The sequence below is a fragment of the Panthera leo genome, chromosome A1 (assembly GCF_018350215.1).
Source record: "Panthera leo isolate Ple1 chromosome A1, P.leo_Ple1_pat1.1, whole genome shotgun sequence".
NCBI lineage: Eukaryota > Metazoa > Chordata > Mammalia > Carnivora > Felidae > Panthera > Panthera leo.
In genome coordinates, this window is record NC_056679.1 from 17,415,194 (window position 1) to 17,432,935 (window position 17,742).

Consider the following 17,742-nt stretch of genomic DNA (forward strand, 5'->3'; position numbering starts at 1 on the left):
GGGACCATCCAACAGGCAGATCATGCCATTTAAGACAAACAACACATATCGAACAAAACTAGCAGTCAAAAAATACCTTCTAAACATGGCTAAATGAAGTGGATGTGCATTTAAAAAAAATCATTAGGTTTTATAAACCAGGGTTTATGTCTCTGTTAACAAACAAGAAGGGATTTAATGGAAAGAATTAGGTGCTTTAAAAGCTGCAAGAAGCTGAGTCCGAAGGATTCACCGCAAGAATAATACCCCGGAATCAGCCCACCAGCATAACTGCTACCTCCAGCAGCATCAGGAAGAGAGGGGATAAGGAATGTGCAAGAACAGTTGATGACCACAGGGCCATGCTATCTTAGCCATGGTCTGGGGATCAGGGAACTACCACCAGAGCCACCTGAATGGGAAAAGTTAAATCATTCTGGCAACCTGGGTGTTGTCGCCCCTGCAGAGAAGGAAGGGAGGCACGGTAGAAAGAGGTGGAAATCGCTGGTGACTCAGCCAATCTACTGTATCTGCCCAAATCTTGGGGGGGGGGAAAATGAACTGGAATGTTTAATATTTTGCCTGTGTTAGTAGGAAAAAGTTATAAATAGCAGTCTCATTATTCTTCTAGTAGTGTTACGATGAAGAGATATAAGCAAAATATGGAGGAATGTTGAGTGAGAAGTATCAAACAGGGGACGATTTATTTCATAGGAGAAAAAGTTTAACCAGTAGAATAAGAAAAGAATTTAAGTGAGAAAATGTAAAAGAAACAGTATCCGTAAGATCTGCGTTGTGGTGGTGGAGGGGGGCGGTGTCTGAACACTGCCTTGTTTCCTCTCCCACCAACTCAGGGTGAGGCGCTGTAGGCAACTGGCAATATAGATCACATGGCCACACATTTGTATCACCTTGCTTGTTTCACTCATCAGATTGCAAGCTGAAGGGACCATGGAATGGAAAGAGGCAAAAACTTGCCCTACTGGTATTATCTATCTTTCCCTGAGTTTGAAGCCTGAGACAGTATAAGAGTTTGGGGTATGCTCACAGGGGGAATGAAACAAACTCAACAAAGAACTCTTGCCACATGTGGTGATTGCTAGGGTACGTCACTTGAATCCCCTCCTCTGGGTCAAAGCCCTCATTCCGCCAGCGACCATGAGTACTAACTACCGACTCCCTCTTTGGGAATTGTCCTCCGGTGAAGGCAGGAGCCTTGCCCAAGGTTATCCAGGAATGGGAGGGGGGAGAACGATTGGCAGCTTACGTCATATAATCAGCCTCCTTACCTCAATTCCGGACCATCTAAAAGGCCCTCCTAGTCCCAAGCTCTGCTTGGGATGGGTGTTAGTTTCTGTGGCCACCCTACTGCCATTCAACTTTTCTCCTTGCTTCTCTCAGTTTTGCTTCCTCACTTCCTTACAAGTACTATCCAGAGCTGTCCCCAACAATACTAGCATGCCAAATCTTTGACTCAGTTTCCCTGAGAATACCACTAAAGACACAAGTAAGACACAACAGGAATCTCGGCACACGGTTGTGAGGAGTGTGTTTTATCCAGTTGAGAATGTCTGATTATAACTGACCGGCTGGCAGTGTTGCCTTGCCAAGGTATGTTTCCACGAGAAACTGAGGGTTTGGGGAGAGAGAAATGTGACTGAACACCAACAGGTTCGATTGCCAGCTTCAGAGTAAGAGAGCACAGCTGTTTACAAAAATAAGAACCATCCTCTTACCCATTTTTCTATGCCCTTTTGGTCCTGTTCTGACTCTACCGGATGGGGAAGGAGCTTACCAAGATGGGAGAGAAGAGGGATAAGGACTCAGGGTATGTGAGATTGATCAGGGTGAAAATGTATGGTTCTAGGAGTGAATCTGCTAGAAGCATCACCTGGAGACTAGATTCAGATAGAGCAACAGCCTGTTTCATCAGTGCAAATGACCTAAGTGAGAGGGAGAAATTATTGAAAGTAACTAAATAAAAGCTCTATTGCCCACTACAGTTTTTCTAGGACATTGAATGACTTGGTCCAGAAATTAGTTCCAGTATTTTTCATCTTAGCTGTTACTTTGGAAATTGTTGGAATGGGCAGAAGCTACTAGAAAAGGGCAAATTTGACAGCATCAATGTTGGCGCCCACTGGCAATAACAGGAACGCCCCAGCTCCCCTGGGAGCACTGGGGCCACCGTCCATCAAGAATGTCAGGAGAAGGTTAGCATCACCACAGGGATCCAGAAACCTGGATGGATTTACCTAACACTGGTCCTCCGGTCCTCTAGCTATCTGCTGCAACAGGAAGAAACGGATGAATGCTGCTGTTTTATTCTGTCACACCCTCAAAGTCCGGGACTGTCCAGTGACACCAATTTAACCTGATAAGAACATCTCAGAAGCTCATCTCTCACCCTCCTGACTGACCCACTCCCAAACTTTTGGAGGCTTAATTAGTCCAGGTGTAGGACCAAGAAACACGATTGCTCACCTGCTTACTTTTCCTCTCAAGCTATTGTATTCCACCCCCAAAATTCTAGCTGCTCAAATGGCAATCCAGAGGCGGAAGTCAGAATGAAATTCATGGATTGTATTTTGTTGCTGGATGGCTCCACTCTGGATAGGTAATAGCAATAAATACATAAATAAAACAATGAATTTAAAATAATAAAAGAGGCCAACCAGTTCCTGCAATCTTGGCAAGCAGTGGAAATGAATCAGAAAAGAAACAAGTCTTATAGACAACATTTTTGTTACTTAAAAAAAAAAAAAAAAAGTTCAAATCCAGTCTCACAAGCAACAAGATTTACAGAAGCACAGGGAATTAGGTATTTGTTAGGTATTTGGTGTCACAGTCTCTGTGATTATTATAGAACCTTATTATCGCAAATGCATCTGCCTAATTGCACCCTACTTTCAAAAGAAAACAGACCCAGCTGCCCCAGAAAACACCCACAAATGAAAAGGGAGTGCAAACAGAACCAGGGTGAAACATGAAGCCTCCTAGGAAGGACAACAGGAGGCCACCTACGTGGTTGGGCACCACTGCTGCTCTCCCTGGCGTCGTTCTGGGATGAACTGAGTGGGGCTGGCATGACTCCTTCCCATGGGCTTGACTAACACACCAAAGACAACTCGTGGCTCCCTGACTCCTTCTGGCTCTCTCACTGCCCATTCTTTATGTCTTCTCTGCATTTCCTTTGAGCATCCAAGACGTCTTCTCAGACGTTTACTTTGGGCTTGTAGTTGTTAGTCCCCTGCTGATGGTGACCCACTTGGGATGAGAACGTAGGTCACCAGGTGTCAGGCGATGGTACAGCAGGTCGGGAAGTGCTGTACGGAAATGAGAAATGGATACTGTTTTGAGACGAGAGGCTAAGAGTTTGCCTCTGCCACTAATTAGCTGGGCAATTCAGAATCCAAGAATCTCTCCAAGCCTCAATCTCCTTCTGTATAAAATGAAAAGGAGGATCTTTTAGGAGGCTCTTTAATTCTAACATCCTATGACAGAAGTCTGCTTTTGAACAGAATCCGAGAGGTCAGAATGTGAGACGTAGACTAAAAATAACCGCACAAGCATATGAAAAAGCGTATCAAAGAGAATGACAAACCTGAGGTGCCGCTCCTTAGTCCCAGCAGCCATTAAAGTTAATAAGAGACAAATGAAACCCAAACGACACACAGGTTCAGACAATTTGAGGTATAAATGGTCCAGTACTTGGCTTATGCCCCTCCCCCATTTCATCACCGTGTGTACCTTTTGCGAACGATTCATCGATCTGCTTCTAACTTCATTTTGAAAAGTGCTCAGCAAAAAGGAGCCCTCATTACCTGCCACTTTCTGCAGCCTGAGGAAGCCTATTTCTGTCTGCTGAAAGTTAGCGGTGGGCTCCTGATGACCGCTCCGCACTCCGTCCTTGTCAGAGGGGAGCAAGCCCCTGCGATGTGCTGATAGCCTGGGCCTGATTATCTTAAGGTCCTGCTTTAACCCTTTGAAGTCCATAGGCAAGCACTTACAAAAACCATAAATGATTCCGAGAGAGAAGAATTGAACCCTGCTTCCCCAGAACAAGCCCACGTGATGCCTCTGCACTATACTGATTGCCCGCTGTCTGCAGCCCACCTGCAGCCCAGCCTGAAGAAACAGCATCCTGGTAGCACCGCTGGGGTAATTCGTTCCCTCCCACGTCCTTTCTCCCTTCTCTCCATCTCTACCCACCAGTCAAAACAATCATAGGAAGCTCTCTTTTCAAAGAACTTTTTTTCCCCTTCTTTCTCCCTCTTCAGGCTAACCTGCCAACTGCAAGCATTCATCAATCCTTAATAAAGTAATTTGTACTGAGTCTCAGCGGAGGTTCTCAAAGGACTTTGCAAGCATCAGCTCTTAAATCTTTACCCAAGAACTTTATTATGGTATCCAACATGGAAAAACTAAGACACAAACCTGTTAAGAGTGTCTCAAGTTCCCATGGTGAAAAGTACAGCAAAATCCTTAAGGTTGCTCTGCATCCTTAAGCCATTCAGGCCAAGGGGAGAAGGGGCTCAATGCCCAAGTCTGTAGTGTCAGGTACTGTCCCCTCAGATGTGGCCTGACGCTGGCCTGTCTCTGCCTGCTCACTGCTCACCATCTCTGCAAAGACAAGACCTCACCGGGAACCTGCTGCCTCTCCCGTACTCCCCATCGACAGATAATGGTATCTCCAGTCCCACCAGGGGTTTCTCGGCCTCTCTTCATTCTGTCACCAATTCCTATTAATCCTGTCTCAAAGATCTCCCCAAATCCATTCCCTTTCCTTGTCAGCTGTTGCTGCCTCCGGTAAATCCCTTATTATCTTTCCCATGGACTTTTGCATGAATCTTCTAAGTGACTTTGTGCTATGTCTCCCCTCTCTAAAGCATCTTTTACTCCACATTCTGTACAGCCACTTCTAAAACGCAACTATGAGCATGTCACTCCCTTTCTTACAAAAACATATCATCTTCCTGCAACCACAGCAGTCGACTGAGCCACTGAAGTTGCATCAAAAATGTACACCCAGATTTTGTAAGCTTAAGAAGCCCTTTCGTCCTCTTGGTTTTCAGAGAGTCCACGGGTATTACATTGGATGCATGTGTCATGTGATCACTGCTTGTGCTACTTCCTACAACACAGACTTGGTCGCGAGCAACCCTACCTCTGCTGCTTCAGCCCGACCCACACCCAGGCCACTGTCCGAGCACAGTTCTATCACAGGGCCACCAGCCAAATTGTTAATCTCATCTGGACACACCTTAGAAACACCCAGAAATAATACTTAATCTGGGCACCCTGTGGCTCAGTCGTATTGGTATATAACATTAATCATCGCAGAGAGAATCCATATCTTTGCTTTGTCCAGTTTCTAGAGGCCTCTTGCCTTCCTTGATTTATGGCTTCTCCCTCCTTCTTCAAAGTGAGCCATGGCCAGTTGAGTCCTTCCCGACGGAATCACCCTGAGTGCTTCCCCCTCACATCTCCTTTTCTGACTCTGACTCCTTGTGACTACAGTAGACCCACCTCGATAATCCAGGATAATCTCTTAAACTCAAGGTCAGTTGATAGCAACCTTATTTCCATCTGTAATTTTGATCCCCTTTTGCAATATAAAGTAGTATATTCACAGATTCTGCAGATTTGGATGTGGACATCTTTGGGGCTCCGTCATTCTGCCTACCATAGCAGGGTGTGAACAGAGGCTTATAGATGGCAGAGTCGTGAGGAACGGGTAGCAGGGCAAAGATAGAGTGGAGCACCTCACCCGAGCTCGTGGCCTCTGCACTTCACAGAACTGGGTTCAGATCTCAGCCTTACCACCTGCAGCCCCATGACACTCAGCAGGTCGCTTCACATCCATGAGCTCAATTCCGTCATCTGTGAAGGGTGAATTAGTGTGCCTTAATAAAAGTACCTTAGCACAGAGCCTGAACAGAAGAATGACAATTATAGCACCTACTATTTTTGAACTCTTCCTAAGTTCTCGATAAAATTGTAGCTATTGTTCTGATGATGATGATGATGTGATGGCTGCTGAGAGCCCGAGTTGAAGTCTTGTGAGTCAACGATCCAACAACAGGGACTGAAATCAAAGGATTAATATAGCCAAGCTCTGGAGCCTGTGGTGGTCTCAGCAATAATCATACTAAACCGGCCTGAGGGCATTTGCTCCATTTAAAGCCCAGAAATATTTGTTCTCTCTGTTAAATTATCTATTGTGTCTCACTCTACTTTCACTGCCCCTTAGGGCTTCAAAGACCATTGCTAGCATTTTACCTGACTCTTCAAGTTTATTGTCTCTAGAAGCATCTCTCGATGCATAAAGAAGTTCAAAAGCACATCCAAATGATCAGGGTTTAGGACCTGTGTCTCCAGCCGTCTCTTTGTCACCTACATGGTTGAGTATAGGTCGTAGCCTTGAAGTGATTAAAAAGAATATCCCCGCGTAAAACACGCCCTCTTCATCTCAGAAAGAACACTCTGTGAAATAGTGCAGCTAATGGCATATTAACGGACAGAAATGATTTAGCAACTGTCATCATATAACAAAATAATGACATCTTGAGTTTCAGGGAGAGACTGCCTTACTAGAAGAGAATATTCCAAAACTACTTAGACAAAGTAGCAACTCTATACTTAAATCAAGTGACAACTAAATGTGAATATCATTAAACAGCTAAGAACACTTGCATACGTCTCCTACTTTGTTTCTGGTAACATTAAAGGGGCTTCTGATTTTAAAATTTGCCCTGTGTGCTAAATTATTTGTTGTGTTCCTCCGTACTATCCCTGCCTCCCGACTCATTTAAAATATAGCACAATTATAAAGTCAAAGTGTCTAGAGTAGAGATGGTCGCTGGTTGGGACTCCTGCTGTCCATCCGCTCCTCGCGCCCCTCAATCTCATGACAAGTATAACTCATCAATAAGCTGCAGAATCCCGGTCAATTCTGCTCTCCAGGCAGGCACTACAGCCTTGTGGGGTGGCCCACGAGGTAAAAGTGAACAGACCTCCCTGAGCTACAGCACTTCAGTTATATGGGTGAAAAGTTGTTGAATCCTGCAGCTATTAACATCAAAGAACAAAGAGTTGCTCACATCTTATGGAAGCAAAACCAGCAGCCGAGATCATACAATAAACTAGGATATGCTTTTTAAAAATCAAGTTTTCGTTAGTTACATATGTAGCTCATTCAAATATTTCATACAAGGTTCGAAATCTCTTTTGCGACCTGTGTAATCTCAGTAGCTTATTTTCCAGATCTTTTCCTATGTATTTAAACACATACACTTACACACAAAGAAATGCACATTATTGTTAAACATTAGCTGGAGTCCTATAAACCAAGTTGGAACTCTGAAAAGTTAATGAAGGAATCATATAAATATGTCACAAAATAAGATGTACAAATGACTGATAAATGTTTGAAAAAATATCCAGCGTTTTAAGATCAAAGAAATGTAAATTAAAATAAGTTATTGTTCTTGGTATTACATTGTCACAGGTCTGTTTTACCAATATTGGCAAGGATATAGTGAGGCGGGTCCTCTCGCAACACTGATGAAATAACCAACTGCTATAGTTTTCTGAAAGGCATTCTACGATCGTCATCAAGGAACTAAACAAATATTTAGACCTCCGACCTTAGTAATTTTATTATAAATACTTACTAGATGTAGTTTAAAAATATTTGCATGAATGTTCACCTCATTATTTATAATAAAGAATTATACGTCATATATATAGTATTTGTAATGGACTCCTTAGAGAAGTTATGTGATTTTTATAGGACATATAATCATTACAAAGAGAAATTTTTGAATAATTTTAAGTAATATGAGTAAATGGGTAAAAAAGAGAAAGTGCATGATAAAAGTGTATACACAGCGATACTCATTATGTAAAACACAAACACACACACACGCAACTAAAACTAAAACGATAGAAAACGATAACAGCAATTATCTTCCTCAAAGTGAGGTTGCTGTTGATTTTTATGTTCTTCTTTGTACCTTTCTAAATTTTGTACATTTTCTACAGTGAATGGTTTTTACTTTTATGATACAAAATATGTATTATTTTTAATTTTTTTAATGTTTATTTATTTCTGAGAGAGAGAGACAGAATGTGAGTGGGGGAGGGGCAGAGAGAGAGGGAGACACAGAATCTGAAGCAGGTTCCAGGCTCTGAGCTATCAGCAGAGTCTGACACAGGGCTCAAATTCATGGAGCACAAGATCATGATCTGAGCCAAAGTCGGATGCTTAACCGACTGAGGCACCCAGGCACCCCCCATAATACAAAATATTTATAAAACTAGTTAAGAGATCTTGCCATGTTTGGAATAAACAAAGATTTCTTAAATAAGGTACAAAACATCCTAAATATAACATAAAAAATATTGATGCAATGGAAAACCTTAACACTAAGGTAAGAATTTGTGTTTATAAAAATGTAATAATGAAGAAAGAATGGAATCCACCGAGGAGGAAAATATACTGTAATATATATATACATATATATATCCAAATAGAAATACTTATTTGTCCTACATTAATCTGGCATATATTCTTTCCCTAGATAGATAGATAGATAGATAGATAGATAGATAGATAGATGATAGATAGATAATATAAATAGAGATCTATCTATTTAGAGAAATTTATAGAAAACAGTACAAAAAAAGTCAAAGAATAAAATCTTCAAGCAAACAAAAGACTTGAACAGGCACTTCCCACAAGAGGATATCCAAATAATCAATAAAGATATTCAAAGATGCTCACAATCTTAGGCTCCAGAAACATAAATAAACAGACCGGGGTGCCACAATATACTCACCAACACAGTTAAAATAGAAAAGATAAAAAACTACAAAAACGTATGTGGAGTTCTAGGAAACCTCACACACTGCTGGTGGGATGGCACATTGGTACAGTGACTTCGCAAAGGTGTTTGTCAGTGTCCATTAAAGGTAACTGTATACACATCTGTGACTTGGCAAGTCCACTGTCTGATGCCTCGTCAACAGAAATGCATACGCATGTTCGCTGAAAGGCAAGTATTGGAATGTTCGCGTCAGTACTGCCTCAATGCCCATCGACAGTAGAAGAGAAACATAAATTGCAGAATATTAACACAGCGGAGTTCAGGCAAGGAGGATAAAAAAACACCCACAACATCGAGGAATTTCACAAACATAATGTTGATTGAAAGAAGCCAGTCTCAAAATAGTACCTATTGCATGATTCTATTTACATAGGGACAAAAACAGGCACAACTAATCTATGGTGGGGTAGTGATTGGAAAGAACCATGGGCGATTTCTGCTGCTAACACTGTCTGCATGAGCTGAGATTTCTTGTTATTACATCACGGCTTCGAACCTGGAAGAGGATTCGTCTTGCGGCTCACGTTAGCTATTCTCAGTCAGCTTGGTCTTTAACTCTCACTGAGATCCATCACTTGATTCCACGTTGCCTTTCTTTGTTTCTTCAGATACGTGCAGATATGTTCTGTCTGCATCTAAAGCCCTTTGAATTCAATAGGATTCTAAGACGTGCATATGGCTTCTATATGTTGATAATTTTGAACATGATGAAATTTTACATTTTCCCCTTCATTTTTAGGGCCATATATCTCTTTCATCTTTAAAAGATTAAACAACTGAGTTTGGATAGCTCTAACGTTTTGCCTAACTGTGGTAACAACATATGACATCGTTCTACTGAAGAAGCCCAAACCTGTGTCATACATAATTTTGCTGAAAGGAAGCTTTTTAGCCAAAAAACTTGTAATGCAAAATATTTACAAATTAAATTATATTTTTATTTTTTAGAAAAATACATGGTAGCTGTGACTTAAGCTTAAATACAGACATAGAATCCAATCCAAGTTGTATTTTTCAAGAGTTACAGAGCTTGGGGCTTTTGTCTTTTTCTTTTCTTTTCTTTTCTTTCTTTTAATGTTTTTTAAAAATTATTTTTGAATCAGAGAGAGACAGAGCATGAACGGGGGAGGGGCAGAGAGAGAGGGAGACACAGAACCGGAAGCAGGCTCCAGGCTCTGAGCCATCAGCCCAGAGCCCGACGCGGGGCTTGAACTCACAGACCGTGAGATCGTGACCTGAGCTGAAGTCGGACGCTTAACCGACTGAGCCGCCCAGGCGCCCCTTTTGTCTTTTTCACTCTCAGCAAGACTCATATATTAAGTTAGGATAATAGCATCCTTTTATTTTATATGGCTGTTTTGAAAATTAAATGAAAAGTATAATATTGGCCCACTGTGGGATCTTAATAAATTTAGTTCTTATGATGATGATATTCTTATTATAGAGAACTTGGAAGATGGAACAAACAAAGAAAAAATTCACTTATAGTCCCACAACCACAGATCAGTGCAGATACAGCCTTGTGATCCTTTGTCCAAGATGGCAGTGACCCTTCTCGAGGCCCATCCGTGTGTATTGCTCTCCTGTGCACTCCAGGTTACATTGCTTCTCCTCCAGCTCATGGCTGTGGCCTCCAGTGTGCTGTTGAGAGGCAACTGCAGGGTGGAAAGGCCTGGTCAGGAAGCCCAGTGAACCTCAGCTAAGAGCAGGTTTCAGGTTGGCCAAGTCATTCATATTCCTGGAACCCCGTCCAGTTCTGACATTCTATTATTCGTCTCCTCATCCATCAATAACTTTGCAGTAAAAACATCACCTTATGTTCTGTCACATTGGTTCCCTGGCATCTGCAGACTAAACATGCACTTGATGGATGGAATCTCTCTGCATGATACCACACACCTGGCTACGAGCATTTTATGTTTATTTGCTTTGGCTTCATGTATGCACTGCCTAGACGAGGCACTCTGTAAACCTTTTGTGGAGGCATTATAAAGAGATATATCTTAATGTCTAAAGATACCAGGCTCTTTAGACCTCTCCCTCATATTTTCAACAAGATAGTTAGTACTTTGGCTTATTTTTCCAGGGACTGTGACTCTTAGCTATTAAACATGATAATAAATAACTATACCTTAATGTTCTGTAAGAAAAATTTCCTTTTCATTCCTTTATTCAATTATCCTCCTGTTACACACCCTCTTGGGCACCGGAATATCTGCTTCTTAACACTTCGTTAGTTTAAATAATTTCGCATGTACCATTTTGAATTTTGCTCTTGTCACCCACTGGTGCTTCCAGAAGAATGGTAACCACGTCTGTTTTTTCATTTTGTTACCTGCAGCGCACACTGCGGTACCTGGCACATAGTATGGGGCCAATACGTACGATCACTTTTAAGAATACTTAGAGTCCCCTGTGCCAAGGATACAACCACATTAATCAGACAAAGCCCTCCTTAGCAAAGCAGACACGCAATATTCATACAAATGTTTTGTAGGAGCAGGCAATTCTAAAGTTTCATTTCGGGAAGAGAGGACAACCGTCGGAGGCAGGAATCTCTGCCTTTTTGTCTACACTGTGCGGTCAAAACCCGTCCTGAATCAATGGCCAAGCAGAGGACCACTAAACCGGAGGTCTAGGGCACCACGCTTGAGTGTAGGTTAGAAACTTAGCTGCGTGCTTCTAGGCGCTTCAGGCTAGAGTAGAGAGTGGCCCTAAACTCTTGTAGTGAATCCACTTACCCTCAAAACCTCTAATTTCATCAATAAGAGCTCTATTAGTCATCATGGAAGTAAGTCACTGGTCTTTCCTGACACATAGTATGCTAACGTATGTTGCTGATGATGGAGACGCAGTTACCAGAGGGCATGTAGGGGCTTCCCCAGGAGACAGGGCTGAGGACCACCCGCCCCTATATCACATTAATAAACAGAAGCATTTTAAAGCGAACTAGTGACACTGCAACACCCTGTCCAATCCGCAGCTAAAGAAAAGGGTAGGCTGGGGCGCCTGGGTGGCGCAGTCGGTTAAGCGTCCAACTTCAGCCAGGTCACGATCTCGCGGTCCGTGAGTTCGAGCCCCGCGTCAGGCTCTGGGCTGATGGCTCGGAGCCTGGAGCCTGTTTCCGATTCTGTGTCTCCCTCTCTCTCTGCCCCTCCCCCGTTCATGCTCTGTCTCTCTCTGTCCCAAAAATAAATAAAAAAACGTTGAAAAAAAAAAAAAAAAAAAAAAAAGAAAAGGGTAGGACCTCCCCGGGCCGGGTGAAGGAAGTACCTTACAGGAAGAGGGGGCAGTTTGCCACACCTCACACCTTCCAGGTCCGTTCCCACCTCAGAGCCTTCACACTTACCTTCTCCTCCTGGAAGGCTCTTCCCCCAGATGTTTTCACGGATCCTTCCATCAATTCACTCAGGCTTCTCAGGGGAGCGCAAAGGCTGCAACTCTGCAGCTGATACCTGGCGGTGCTCTGGTGGGGAAGGGCGAATCTCCAGGAGCAGAATGGGGTCGGGGAGGGTCTCGGGCCACACGGGGAAAAGCGGTTCCATTGCCGGAAGGACATTTTGGTAGAGACGGTTGAAACCACCTGGTCCCAGCAGACCCCAGAAAACGGCCGCGTTCTCTGGTGCTGGAACAAGGTCGTTGAGGGTGAAGCCTGGTGCCCATAATCCCTGAAACGCTGCTGCTACACTGTCTCGCGAACTTTTCTGGGGCGGGCTGGCACCTGGCTGTAGTCTCCGGGATCCGGCAGCAGCAGGGTCCAGCGGGCCTTCCTGGGTGCAGCTGACATTCGGCCCTTGCACATTCGGCCATTGCTCAGTGAGACTCTCCCGCAGAGGGGCGGAACGGGTCAAAGCCACAGTCCTTCGGAAGTAAGGGGCCGGGGAAAACAGCCGCTTCTGAGACAAAACTCAGGAGAGAGTTACTGCCTAGGGCTTGGTCACGGACAGTGAAGACGCGGGGAGTGGACGAAAGCTGAAGACAGAGGACGGGTGCACGATTGCTGATCAGAGAGAACAGAGTTCCCATACTAGAGACTGAATGGCTGGGTGACTCCACGTTGACTGCTCCCGCGCATGCGCAAAAGTACCTAAGAGCGATGCGACACTCCACCCCAGTAAGCTGAGCAGCGCCATCTAGTGGAGAAAGGAGCCGTTACACTGAGCCCCGCCCAACTGGGCCTTCGCTCGTCAGGAACACAAGTCTCTCCGCCTGCTTAGTTTATGGACTATAAAGCGCTTCATAGTCTGACTTCTAGGGGAAAACGAAGAAACTTCAGTCCTATTTCAACCTGTTAGGTCCATCTATTCAATTTTCTTTTTCACTTCTTTTCTTTTTCTTGAATACAGAAAGAGAAAAAATTCATTTTTATTAGAAATATTTAATTTTTTTACTAAATTTTTTGTTTTTGTATAATTTTTTTCAAATTCTATTTTACTTCCATCATTTTATTTTAGTCTACTACAGTGTATTCACTTTTTCAGACGATTTCCTTTTTTTTCTTTTTTCTCTTTTTTGTTTCTTTTCTTTTTCTTGAATACAGAAAGAGAAAAAAAATCATTTTTATTTTTAATTTTTGTTAAAAATATTTTTCTTTAATTTTTTCTACTGTATTCTTTACTTTTGTGTAAATTTTTTCAAATGCTATTTTACTCCCATCATCTCATTTTAGTCTACTTCAGTGTATTCATTTTTTCAAATTCTCAAACGATTTCCTCCCCACCCATTTTTTTCTCTAATCTGTCAAACCACTTTCAACACCCAGACCAAAACACACCTAGGATCTAGCATCATTTATTCGATTTGTGTGTGTGTGTTTTTAATTTTAATTTTTTTTAATTTCAATTTTTCTACCTCATTAATTCCTTTTCTCCCTTCAAAATGACAAAACGAAGAAATTCACCCCAACAGAAAGAGCACAAAGAAACGACAGTCAGGGATTTCACCCACACAGACACCAGCAAGATGTCTGACCCAGAATTTAGGATCACGATAATAAGAATACTAGCTGGAGTCGACAATAGATTAGAATCCTTTTCTGCAGAGATAAAAGAAGTAAAAAATAGCCAGAATGAAATTAAAAATGCTATAACTGAGCTGCAATCACAGATGGATGCAGCGGTGACAAGGATGGACGAGGCAGAACCGAGAATCAGCAATATATATAGAGAGGACAAACTTATAGAGAAAAACGAAGCAGAAAAAAAGAGGGAGATGAAGGGAAAAGAGCTCGATTTAAGAATTAGAGAAATCAGGGGTGCTTGGGTGGCTCGGTCGGCTAAGCCTCCGACTTTGGCTCAGGTCACAATCTCACAATTTGTTGGTTCGAGCTCCACGTCGGGCTCTGTGCTGACAGCTCGGAGCCTGGACCCTGCTTTGGATTCTGTGTCTCCCTCTCGCTCTGCTCCTCCCCCATTCACGCTCTCTTTCTCTCTCTCTCTTTGTCTCAAAGATAAATAAACGTTAAAAAAAATTAAAAAAAAAAAAGAATTAGAGAAATCAGTGACTCATGAAAAAGGAACAACATCAGAATCATAGGGGTCCCAGGGGAGGAAGAGAGAGAAAGAGGGGTAGAAGGGTTATGTGAACAAATCATAGCAGAAAACTTTCCTAACCTGGGGAAAGACACAGACATCAAAATCCAGGAAGCACAGAGGACCCCCATTAGATTCAACAAAAACCGGCCATCAACAAGGCATAGCATAGCCAAATTCACAAAATACTCCGGCAAGGAGAGAATCATGAAAGCAGCAAGGGAAAAAAAGTCCCTAACCTACAAGGGAAGACAGATCAGGTTTGCAGCAGACCCATCCACAGAAACTTAGCAGGCCAATTCACTCAGGCTTCTTCTGCTCAAAAGAAAAAACTTCCACAGAGAAACTTTTACTGATCAATAAATCTAAAATTTCTCTCACCATCGCTCTCCGTTCTCTTGGCAATTTTCATTTTTCTTCATAGATATTTTCCTAACTGAAATTCTATTCTGTAGTCTTATTTTAAAGTTTATTTACTTATTTTCAGGGGGGGGGCATGTGTGAGCAGGGGAGGGGCAGAGTGAGTGAAAGAGAGAATCCCAAGCAGGCTCCGCACTGTCAGTACAGAGCCCAATGGGGGCTCAATCTCATGAACTGTGAGATCATAACCTAATCCAAAGTCAAGAGACAGACACTTAACTGACCGAGGCACCCAGGTGTCCCTATTCTACACTTTTTTTTGAACTAGTACTTTTTTTTCTCCCTTTTTGGAACAAGCTCCACAAAAGGAAAGATTTTGTCTTGAGCTCTATATCCTCAGGGCCTAGAATGGTTCCTGGAACAACACTGCTCAATAGGAAGAATTGGTACATCTATACTTCTCTCTGAATATATACATAGAGAAATGTCCAGAATAGTGTTCACCTAATGTTAATGATTATTGTGGAACAGGAACATTTAGAGTTTTTTCTTTTTTTAATTTTTAACTTCTCTTTGTTTAAATCCTTATAAAAGATGATTATTTTCGCATGCAAAAAAAATAATCATTAAATAAAAAAAATTATCTCTACTGATATGTGCAGTGTGGGAGAATGGTAGTAGTGCTGGGCAGAAACTCAGCAAATGTGGGTTCACTTCCCAGCTGGCCACTTAACTTGAGTAAGTTGCTTGACTTCTTCAAGCCATTTCTTCATTTAAAAAAAAAATTTTTTTTAAATGCCTATTTATTTTGAGAGAAAGAGACAGAGCATGAGCAGGGGAGGGGATGAGAGAGAGGGAGACACAGAATCTGAAGTAGGCTCCAGGCTCTGAGATGTCAGCACAGAGCCCAACACGGGGCTCAAACCCATGAACCCGGAGATCATGACCTGGGCCAAAGTCAGATGCCTAACTGACTGAGCCACCCAGGTACCCCAGTAAGTAGTTTTTTAAAGTCAGGTTTAATGAGCTACTTACCTTCAGGAAAATTCACTTTTTAAGTGAACTTTTTAAGTTCAATGAGTTTAGCCATCACCACTGTCAAGATACAGAATATTTTCATCACTGCTAAAAGTTCTTTAATGCCCTTAACAGCTAATCGTCTCTCCTGATACCCAGCCCTGGCAACCACTGATTAATGTTCTGTTCCTAATTTTCAAAATGTCACATAAATTCCGGGTGTAGCCTTTTGAAAGAGTCTGGCCTCTTTCTCTAAACATGATGCTTTTAAGATTCATCCATACCGCTGGGTAAAAATAGTAGTTTGTTCTTTTTTCATTGCTGAGAAGTGTTCAGTTGTATTTATTAATTGTAATTTGTTTATCCATCAACCATCTGATTGGTTGTTTCTAGTTACGAATTATTACCAAAAAACTTCTATGAACCTGCTTGTATAAGTCTTTGTGTGGACATCTGTTTTCATTTCTCTCAGATAAATGCTTAGAAAGGGCGTTGTTAGGATGTAAATACTTTTTTTTAATCTGGAAAATTTTTATGTTCAAAGTTTTGAGCTGCTTGTATTTCTTAAGTGGTGGATTTACCTTTAAGAAAAACTCTCCATTTGTTCTGAGATGGAGAAAACGAAACTTAAGTGCCTACTTATCATTCTAGAGAAAGACCTGAATGCAAGAAGGTGAACAATGGTGAACCTCCAAGCTAAGAAGTTAGGAGCTATTTTTAATGATCTAATCAAGTTACATGTTTTAACAGAACGAAATAATTTCCTTAAGTGGGGGATTAAAATTCCTTAGATTATTTAGAGTTCTAGGTATTCTCCAATGACCATTTGTTTGCAAGAATATGAAGACACAATAGAGGGAGAGAATAAAGACATGCAGAGATTTTTTGTTTATGTCCTGGTAGAGAAAAAGAACGAAGTCATCCCAAGTGGACTATTGACTGGTTTGTTTGTTTGTTTGTTTGTTTGTTTAAGATTAACATAGGCTTTGGAAAAGTACATAGGTGGGACTTATATGACGTTCACAGAACTAAACCTGGGTGGGGTTTATTCTGCAATAATAATTTAAAAAATGGAAGTATATCTACAAGTAAATACACCTAAAAAACAAACAAAAATAAGATATTCCTACTGCCTCCATTACAAGAGGGCAATCGTGAGGAGCAGGCTTTCCATGAAGGTGAGGAAAATCATGGCCTCTGCTCTCCACAGCCAAGATGGCGGGGGTGGGGGTGGGGTTGCTATAGATTCTGAAACATAGGGGTACTTCAGCCAGTGATGAGATGGGCTAGGCAGAAAGTGGGGAGCAGGTGGGAACAGAGCCCTGCGTATTGAAGACAGGCCGATGGAGACCCTGAAGTTTGTTTGGGCCTGTGGGATCTAAAAGGAGACACTTTTAGTACAATTGAAAATTGCCTGTTTTTTGTTTTGCTTTGTTTTGTTTTCTTCTTTGATAGTTTTTCATCCTCGAGCATTTCTTCCTTTACTTGAGCACCTACCAAGTAAAATCTAACTTGTGCTTCAGCTAGGCTATGGGAAATTAGGAACTTATTTGCCTCATGTTTTGGACACTAGGCAAAAGAGAGGTCCCCTTCCTCTGAAGGCCAGGGTCTAACAGTATTCTTGCTGGCTGGTGACAACAGTGTGAGAAGCAGCATGCATCTTGAGTGTCGTGGCCATGAAAGCAAAAGTGAGGGGCTTGACCAAGAGGACAGAGAAGAACAGGGTGCGGGGCCCAACCCTGATCACCCCCGCAACGGCTGCCTGGGAACGCTCAGAAATGCTGAGGGGAAATTTTGAAGGGACATAATTTCTGGCTGTGATAACTTGGGCATTGAAAAGAACTACGACCTTGCAATGTCTTCTCAGTGCTGAGGCCTGGAGTATTTGCTTATCCCAAAGGCTGCATATTGTATATAATTAAATCACCGAATGTCTTGAAAAATAGGAATTCAAATCCTGATTT